Source organism: Eumetopias jubatus, unplaced genomic scaffold (genome assembly GCF_037043125.1).
Source record: "Eumetopias jubatus isolate StellerSeaLion01/CBP00866 unplaced genomic scaffold, mEumJub1_p1.0 scaffold_14, whole genome shotgun sequence".
Taxonomy (NCBI): domain Eukaryota; kingdom Metazoa; phylum Chordata; class Mammalia; order Carnivora; family Otariidae; genus Eumetopias; species Eumetopias jubatus.
In genome coordinates this window covers 40,177,389-40,187,812 of record NW_028274820.1, presented here as the reverse complement: position 1 = coordinate 40,187,812, position 10,424 = coordinate 40,177,389, and positions in this window count along the sequence as shown.

Genomic DNA, 10,424 nt, shown 5'->3' with positions numbered 1-10,424 from the left:
TGGCAGGTGCCCGGCTCACTCAGTTGGTAGAGCATGCAACTCTTGATCTTGAGGTTGAGCCCCACATTGGGGGTAGAGATTACATTAAAAAAATAGTGGCATGATTTCTGGTTTTGTTTTTATTTGTTTTTATTTTTTTTCAAGATTTTATTTAAATTCAAATTAGTTCACATATAGTGTAGTATTAGTTTCTGGGGTAGAATCTAGTGATTCATTGGTTGCATGTAACATCCAAGGCTCATTACATCAAGTGCCTTCTGTAATGCCCATCACCCAATTATCCCATCCCCTCACCCGCCTCCCTCCAGCAACCCTCAGTTTGTTCCCTATAGTTAAGAGGTTGTTTTAAAAATTGCTTGGAGCTACATTGTGTAGAATGGATTTGCTAGAAAACAGAAAAATTGGAGGGGGCGGGAGGCTGAATCTCTGTGGTATTCACTGGCCAAGACATCAGGCTCACAATTTTTTGCCAGTCATTCTCTTTGTCCCCCTTTTGATGTTCCAGTCTTAGGGAGATCATTTGCTTAATGGCTGGCAGGTGCAAACATGCATTTAAAGCTTTTAAGAGAATACAATGCACAAGGGAGATTATTATGATAACTATTCCCGACGTTTGCCATGCCCTTCAGAGCCACGATCCCCAAGACCCAAACCAATCAAAGAAAGACCCCACTGAAAGAGTCACCCATTTAAACCAAGCCCCGTGCTCAGTGAGCAAGCTGAGTTTCAGCCTCCTCAGAAGTGTTAATCTAGGTACAGCTGGTGATACTGGGCAGAGCACAGACAGACACCTTCTCACTCAGCTAAAAGAAAATCAAGGGCTAGCCTATTCTCAAGAACAATGTTTTACAGTTACAAAGAGTCTAAGGACTTTTGCTGGGCAGCTATGGCTTTGGCAGCAGATTCTGCAATATTTTCAAGAGTTAAGGAGAGGTTCCTGATTATAACCTCATTTCCATTTACTCCTAACCAGGGATATAGGGCCCTGCCAAAAGGAAGTGTAATCCGAAGCATGAATGCCTCCTGGTAATCCCCGTTTCAAACTGTGGCTTGGGACTGGATAAGTGACAGACATGAGGCCACTAAATTTTTAAGCATCTATAGACCACATAAGCAATTTTATTCTCATTACCTTTGCCTTATGTTCTCTCTCTCTCTCTCTCTTTTTTTTTTTTCCCACAGAGCCCGGACACAAAGTTCCCCAAGCTTGAGGCTGTTAACTAGAGTTCGGGAAACAAACCAAGGGGTCTCCAGCATCATGTCAGTCTGAAAAGTTACCCGCCCCCTTCCCAGTGGCCTGGAGGATACAGAAGAACGGCACTATCCTTCCAGGCCAATACCATAGCGAAGGAGAGGAAGATATATTCTCTGGGTACATTTAGCTTAGGGGAGAAGGCCTACAAACTCTTATCAGGCTCTGAATATCCTCTTCTGATTTGGACAAATTTCTGATCAGAAAGTTATCAAATCCTTGCAGATATCTTGTTGGTTTTCAGCTGGTGCAGTAAATACATGTAGCAGTATTAAACAACCCCATGGACCCAAGAAGCATCCACAGTGAGGGTACAAAAGATATCTTCACAAGATCTAGAGCCACTGCCGAAGAGAGTCTAAGGAACTCAAAACCTGCATGTCCCAAGCAGGCAGAACACTAAGCCGAGTTCTTAAGATATCAAATGAGACAAGTAAGAAAACAATAGCTGGGAGAGAATAGGATCGATAACCCATTGGTCCGGATATGGAAAGCGAGCGAAAACATAAAATTGTATTTCCATCTCTCAACGGGGCTCAGGAGTTAATCTTCTTACAAAAACTTTTGAGGATCATCCCTAGATTTAAGAAATTCTTTAAGGCCCCTAGTTTGGCCTTGGAGTAGGGAGTGAAAGTTATCCGAAGAGGATTGCCTGTAGCCTCAGGTGGTCTTATTTTAAGAGGTCACTGTTTAATAGTCTCTTCAGGCTGGAAAGGTCATTCCGAGAGGATGACTAGAATGAGCACTCAAATGAAGGAAGATGGGGGGCAGCATAGGAGTTCCCTCGGCTCGCTAACCCCCATCTTATCGTCTTCTTTTAGGTACCTTGTTATCTCTTTCTCACCAGTCTTTTGCAATGAATCTTTTAATGAAACTATTACAGAATTTTGAAAACTTTTGGAGGCTTCTGGATGTGAATTTAAAACAGTTATCCCATTCTGTTCTTATCTAACTAGAACATTCCTTACAATGGCCATAGTAATTCTATGTTGTGTTTAGTAAGATGTTGCCGTTTTTGTGAGCATCTATAGCTTCCAGGACAACAGTTCTTCTACATAAAATAAGTGGCGATGGATATGGTAGCTTCCAGTGATGGCCTTCCTCCACCAGGAGAAGGGGATTAGAGGGCATTTTGTCAGCTTCTTCTTTTTTTTTTTTTTTAAGATTTTATTTATTTCTTTGACAGAGAGAAACAGCGAGAGAGGGAACACAAGCAGGGGGAGTGGGAGAGGGAGAAGCAGGCTTCCCGCCGAGCAGGGAGCCCGATGCGGGGCTCGATCCCAGGACCTCGGAATCATGACCTGAGCCGAAGGCAGACCCTTAACCTCCCAGCCACCCAGGCGCCCCAAGGTAATACATTTTATGATGGGGAAATGTGAAATAACATTTGGGATAGGCAAGATGGGTACAGATTATCAAGGATCTTGAAAAGTGTAGACATGAGCTGACAAACAGGAAGAAGCCATTATCAATTTTGACCAAGGAGCTCAGTGATCAAAGCAGTATTTTGTAAAAAACTAGAACTACATTTGTGTATAGAATAGTCTGGAGGGGAGACAGGTGTTTTTACAACTCTGCCAAAGTGCCTTTGAAAGTCACAGTATTTTTAAGTCTTTGTAGAGCTAAATTGAAGAACTCCCAACAATATATTTTCTTTCTTCCTTCTCAAAGGAATGTTGAGGTGGCAAGCAAAATAGCTTCACCATGTCTTTGTACCTTCTTTTTAGAAGGAACATTAAAGAACTGCTATTCTCTTCTTACCTGAGGAGCTTGGTGTGCAGGGCTTTTAGCTGCTATCTAGGAATTTTATTGTGGGAAGTTTTCCTCTCAACATGCATACTAGTAACACTAGTTTTCCTTGGTGTATTAAAGATCCACTTCCAAAAGCAAAATAAAAAGAAAATAAAAAACAAAAAAATAAATTCATTTCTACTTTGGTGTTTTATATCTTCACATATAGAAAATGATGAGGAATTCCTCCCTAAGAATACAAATACTAGAAATTGAAAGCCAAAACCTTTAAGATCAGAGGGACTAGGGTTTTTAAGTGAAGCCTGGGGACTAACAAAACTCTTGCCCCCAAATGGACACAGATCTATCTTATCACATAGTTGTTATCTCTACTAAAGATAATGCAAAAACAAATTTTTTGAACTATGGTTTCAAGAGGGACCCAAAAAGAATTTTATACGCCTGTCTCTTAGCTTCTGGCAGCCTTGGAAATTGCTTGGCTGTAGATGGTGTTTTCCCCATGTCTTCACATTATCTTCCACCCTTCTGTGTTCACAGTTCCCCTTTTTATGCAGACACAGTCATATTGGTTTAGGACCCACCCTAATGACCTCTTCTTAATTTGATCATCTACAAAGACCTTATTTCCAAACAAGGTAACATTCACAGGTATTGGGGGTTAGGTCTTCAACATCGTTTTGAGGGGACACAACTCAACCTAAAACACCCACCATTATTGACCTTACCACCCACCATAATGCAGCTTTGGCATCGAGAGAGTGCCAGTGCTTCTGATATGGAGCAAATGAAAGGATGGGGGCAGTGTTAAGTGGACCAGGAACAAAGGACTTGCTGGCAACAAGTTCTAATTTTTTAAAAGATTGGGTGGATTAAAACTACTTGGTGGATATGTATGGACTGTCAAAGCCCACAAGTTTGAAAAGTCTATACCAAATTTTACCTAATGACTACCAGACCTAAAATACTACAAATGCTAATTCAATACTTCTCTTATGGGGCGCCTGGATGGCGCAGTCATTTAAGCATCCAACTCTTGGTTTCCGCTCAAGTCATGACTGATGACTCTCAGGGTCACGAAATCAAGCCCCGAGTGGGGCTCCGGGCTGCTGAGCATGGAGCCTGCTTAAGATTCTCTCTCTGCCCCTCCCCTGATTTCTCTCTCTCTCTGAAAAAAAAAACAAAAAACCACTTCTCTTATAATGTTTCTATTTTCCCCATAGGACCTAGATGTGGCTTTGTTTTTTAATCCTTTATTTAAAATACAATATGAGGAAATTGGTCTTAATTCAGCATAAAATTTTGTTTAGCTTGAAAAAGAAGACAGTTGTTTTAAAAAAAAAATCTTATTAAAACTTTAGTTTTTTTTTTTTTTCATCCCCCAAAGAGAAAGAAAAGCACTATATTCATCAAAAATATGCCACTGGAAAGATACCGTAATTAAACCTTATTTATAGGAAACAACCAACAGCCATGAAAACATCTGACTCTCTAGAAAGTTTTAGAAAACCTCATTTGAGGGGAAAGCTCCAGAACTTGGCCCATTTTCCTCTTTTTGCTAGAAAAGAAGGCACAGGATGTTTTGACTCTGACCTTGTAAATAGAGGAGTCAAAGTTCCTGCAAGACCAGGCTTGCAATTTTACATAGCTAGGGGCTTGAGAGGCCAGTATCAGAATCCAAGTCTTGTGCTGCCCTACTTCGTGCCACTAGTCATGTATTCCAAAACTCCTCAAACTTACTGAGCAGTTCCTTGACTATAGTAAGCATTCATATTTGTACCAGTTAGGAACGGTTTCAGCATTAGAACAACAAAGTAGACTAACAGTATCTTTAAAAAAAAAAAGATTTTATTTATTTATTTGACAGAGAGAGACACAGCGAGAGAGGGAACACAAGCAGGGGGAGTGGGAGAGGGAGAAGCAGGCTTCCCGCGGAGCAGGGAGCCCAATGCGGGGCTCGATCCCAGGGTATTGGGATCATAACCTGAGCTGAAGGCAGACGCTTAACCCACGGAGCCACCCAGGCACCCCAACTAACAGTATCTTAAAGAGATAGGATTTGGAGGGGGGGAGGGTTGTTTTGGTTTTGGTTTGGTTTGGTTTGGTTTTTGCTTTGTTTTGTTTTTCCATAACCCAAACCCTGAAAATAGAGCTCCCGGGATATGGGTCGTGATTCAATCAAGTCATTAGGAAGGAGGCTTTTTTCTACTCTACCATTCTCAGTCAGTTGACTTTTTGTCCTTATTTTGATCACTTCAAGATTGCTCTCGCTGCGGTGCCGGGCTCCCTGTGTGTGTTTAGGTTGAAAGAAGTAATCACAGGTGCCAGTGAGCTACCTTTTCCTGTTGTTTCTATTAGGGAGCAAAGACTTCCCCAGAAGCCTTCAGCTTATCCTTTTTCCATCAGATCTCAGGCACAGGGCCACCCTGAGTTATACATGAGGACAGGAAATGGAGTATATGGTGAAGGGCCATAAGATCATTATGATTTGTTTAGACTAGAGCTAAAAACATCATGACACTGAACCAAATCATGGTTCTATAAGCAAGGAAGAATGGGGAAATGGCCTTCAAGTCAAGTGTCTGCCTGGACAACCTGGAGGGGTCTGTCAGAAGGCTCTTGAAAATCCTTAAATGATAATCTTGTCATTGGAGGCTGAAAGCGCAACAGAAAGATGATTAAAACAATTAGCTAAAGGAGCAAATAAGAAAAAATAGGGATTCTTTATCACTTTGGAAAACTCAAGAAATACCATTGGATAAAATCAGAGTCACCTACGATAACAGCAAATAGTGACTAAACTAATAATAGTGTTAATATAAACACAAATTAAGTATTTGCTGATCCTTAATAGGCATTTGCCATCACACGTTTAAATGCTGAATGGAATCATTTCAACAACTGGCCATCTGAACAATTTTATAATATCTAGAATGGAGATTTTGAAAACTCTAATGTCCTTACAAATCATGTGGGAACATCATTAAAATGTAGATTCTGATTTAGTAGGTCTGGGTCAGGGCCTGAGACTGAATTTCTAATAATGTTCAGGTGATGCTAATACTTCTGGTCCATGGGTCATACTTTGAATGGCAAGGATCTAGAGAACAAATCATATTTTTTAAAATTACTTCAGCATGATCAATATGAAGTTTACTTTTGGTTGAGAGTTTTGCAAATAATTGTCTTTGCTTTTGGTAAGAAAAATAAAGACAAGGCCTTGAAATGTTCATAAAGATGATTTTTGAATAATTACCTATTTACAAACATCATTTTTGCTTTTTTCACATAGCTTCAGTCTCAGTGAAGAACCAAACACAAGTGGTTTCTCCTCTTCCTATTGTTGGAAAACACCCTTGTCTGTTATAATCTCAAATGCCTTCTAAGAATAGAGAATCTTTTCCATGGATTCAAAAACCCCCTTTGTTCTGTGAGCACTTTGATAGGTCTGGTTTTAAAGGTTTTAGCCAGAAGACCTTCAGATGTAGACCAATTACTTAATACTTCTGCATTTATTACCTTTAGCGCACCTTCCAGATAAAGTAGGAAATTAGGGAGAAGTTGTTCTTTATTCATCTGTGTGCAACTGCTTGAAAATGACCTTTTAGTCACCTGCTAGGTAGGGCCAGGGCTGGGGAGAAGAGGTCACAATAAGGCACAATAAGGGTTCAAGGTCTATGAGAAGGACATTAGGGGTTAAGCAGAACACACGGGCTGATAGAGCCAACTAGCATTTACCTCTCCAGAGTGTACTGGAAGACAGGAGGCTTTCCCTCATTTGCAACGGAATGCAAAAATCAAACACCATGTCTTTTCTTATTATGGGGCTGATAAGGTCCTTGACATGGTACCTATTTTATTAAGGATCTCTTCTTTTAATATTTTGGTGATACTTTTTCTCAAATGCATTTTGTACCTTCAAGGTTCTGTGTTTCTTCATGGGTAGCATCTATATGAACATGGGCTGAAAGCAACAGTTGGGTTTAGCAACTGTGGACACTGAATTGCTCAGCATCTAAGAGGTACACTTAATCTTTCTATTATGAATTGAATGTTTGTGTGTCCCTTCAGATTCATGTGTTGAAACCCTAACTGTTACTGCAATGCTATTTGGAGATGGGGCTGTTGGGAGGTAATCACATGAGGTCCTGGGGCTGGGGGGCAGTGAGGCTTGTGATGGGATTAATGACCTTGCAAGAACAGAAAGATCTCCTATCCTCCTTTCTCTTTCCTTGTGATCACAGAGGAAAGACCCCATGAGGACAGAGTGAGAAGGTGGCTGTCACCAAGCCAGGGAGAGCGTTCCTACCAGAAACCAAATTCCACCGGAAGTTGAATCTTGGACTATCCAGCCTCCAGAGCTATGAGAAAATAAATTTCTGTTGTTTTAGCCACCCAGAAAAGAGTCCCCGTCTCTCTCTCTCTGTCTCTTTCCATCTTTCCCTAAGGACATGGGAAACTTTAAAAAAATACTGTATGTCACTGGTCATTTTCTCAGAGAGGACCTACTCTAGCTGGTTTAAGCAAAAGGGATTTTTAAAGATCATTAAAAGGCTTACAAATTAATCAAGAGGGAAAGCTTGCCAGGTTGAGCAACGGGGAGAAGTTTCCAAAGCCAACACCACACAGTGGGGCCCCCTGGGACCTGCAGACACTTCCATGATAGGAATTGCCACCATAGCTGCTGGACTACGCACCCTGCTGCCGCTCCCCACTTCCTTCAGTTCTGAATTCAAGTTCCTCATGAGTGCATCTCTTTGGCAGAACCTGAATCATAACTAGAACACTAGCTGCACTGGAGTCTGAAAAGTGTTATTTTTAGCTTTCCAGTGTCTACAGGTGAGGAAAGAATTTGAAAAGATTATTAAATGGGTAAAAACATATAATAAGCACAACAAAATGGCACAAATTTCAGACTTACTCGAATCAACCTATGAGTCCTAGCTTTTGGCCCTTCTTGGAACGTCACCCAAATCACACAGTAAGTCATACATTTGTCTAGACTCCATTCCCTCTAAACATGCTTAGGTTTTCACCATCCATTTTCATCCCCATACCAGACCTACCTCTTAGCCAACTCAGATCAACGATGATTCATCCATCCCCACCCCAGAGTGCTATTTTCCCTGATTCCTGATAAAAGCAGGCCAGCAATGGTTCACTGGTTCACGCCATTCCAGTGGTCATAAAACTGAAGACATCTTATAACACTCTGGTTATCTCAGTCTCCCCTGCAAATCGTGGGACAAAAGGCCAGGTCTTGACATGGCCTCCACCCCTCTCATCATGGCAGAAACCACGGCAGCTCTGATGATTGAACCCCATCCCAGCAGCTGTCTGGAGAGAAGATGGGACAGTTAACACACGGGCAAACCAGAGATGAGAAACAGGAGACCAAAAGAAGTCAGTAGAGAAATTCTTTGCCCTTCTTTCTACCAAAGGACTTTCTGAGATGTTCTGCATAACTAAGCAATCATTTGGATTTCCTGTAACTCGGACTCAGTAACATGATTTTTTATTTGTTTCTATCCTTCCTTTCTTCCTTACTCTTGCTTCTCTGGGATTGTGCTCGAGAAAGCATGAGCTCATATAATGAATTTCAGACTCTCTTCTCAGGTACCCAGACCAAGATAATACATTTGCAAATAGTATTCCCTGCAGTGTAGAAGGACATTTCTTCTTTACCAACCCACATCCAACTTCTCCTCAAAATCTGGCTCAAAACATACCCCTTCACTAGTCCTTTCATTACTTCTCATCACACTTCATCCACTCTATTTTTTTCCTGAATGTTTTCTGTGACTATATTAACTTGTGCTTTTCTTCACTTCATTTTGCACATACTATGTATGATTTTCCTCCTTTCTTGAGCTGGTAAGAGAATGGACTGTCTCTTTTTTTAAGACATATTTTCTCAGTTACACTTAATATAAGAGAGCTACCACAGGAGGGTGTCCAGCATGGTGTGGTGGCAGAGATGAGGTGTCTGTCCACCCTCCTGCCCTTTCCTACCTCCATCAGCATTTCTGGCAAGCCCACTTCGCCTTCTTGAGGCAACCTCAGACTTTCCAGGGCCAATCTGCTGCACCTCCCTCCCTGGGTCCTACCCTACAATTGCAATTAACCTCCTCTTTGCAGGTTGTCCTTGTTCCATTGCCCAGCCTCAGAAAACAACAAACTTGGTAACTTGGTTACGTTCTTGATTACCAGGCTGATAAACAATTTATGCCAAGTTACTACTGACTAAAGGAAAAACACCTTGGGTGTGTTCATGTACTTAAGGATATCCTATAAACTGTTGCCTTAAACTAGTATGGACTTATTCTTTTTTTTTTTTTAAGATTTTATTTATTTATTTGACACAGAGAGAGAGAGAAATAGAGCAAGCACAAGCAGGGGGAGGTGCGGGCAGAGGGAGAGGGAGAAGCAGGCCCTGCGCTGAGCAAGGATACCACCCTCTTAGCTCAATCCTGGGACCCTGGGATCATGACCTGAGCCAAAGGCAGCCACTTCACCAACTGAACCACCCAGGCGCCCCCAGTATGGACTTATTCTTAAAATATCATTTAGACACTCTAGGGGCTTAATGGAGAAAAACTTTCTGAGCAAGATGATTTTAAATTGATTGCAGTGTCGATTTTCAACATTCTAGAACTCACGCTACCCATTGTTAAGTACCAAAGCACCAATATTTTTGTTGGTGTGATGTCATTATTTCAGTATTTAAAGAAATCTGTAATATGAATTATTAATGCTTTGCGAAGTACCTAGAGAGTTAAGTCCAGCGTTAAAAGGGAAGCTTTATCTTTCAAGGTGGTCTGGATAGTAGAAGCAAAAGACTGGAACACTGACCCAGATTTTCCCAGATCAAATTCACTCTAGTTTTCCTTCTTGAAAGAAGTTGGGGTTTTTTTCCTTTTTAGCGTGCTGGGGATATGTAAAAAAGAGCCTCTTAAAAGAGAATTATAAGGAACAAAGACTCAGTCTTACCCTCAAGATAACAGCACTTTGAATGGGGTCAAGCTGATGGCGAAAACAGTCACTGTTTATGGGTGGAAACTCCTTATCTGTCTGATTGATTTGTTTTGTTTGTTTGAACAGAAGCTAAGAACCAGATATCTTACAAATCGACTGCCTGGCCTTAGTAAGAAGAACTACAGCTCACTGTCAGTAAAAATATTGAAGTCTTTACTAAAAATAAAAATTTCTAAAGATCGTTTTTATATTATGACATAGATGTGAGGTTATTTGTCAATAAAAAATTCAGAGAAAGATTCTTGGATTTAGTTTATATCTATCTTTTCACTATTCCCCCAATTAGTAAACAACATGAAAGAGCTTTTCTAGAGGCTGGAAAAATTTGCCCCAACACTAGGCTCACTTTCGAAGATCACAACATCGATACACCTCCTTCTTAAGATCA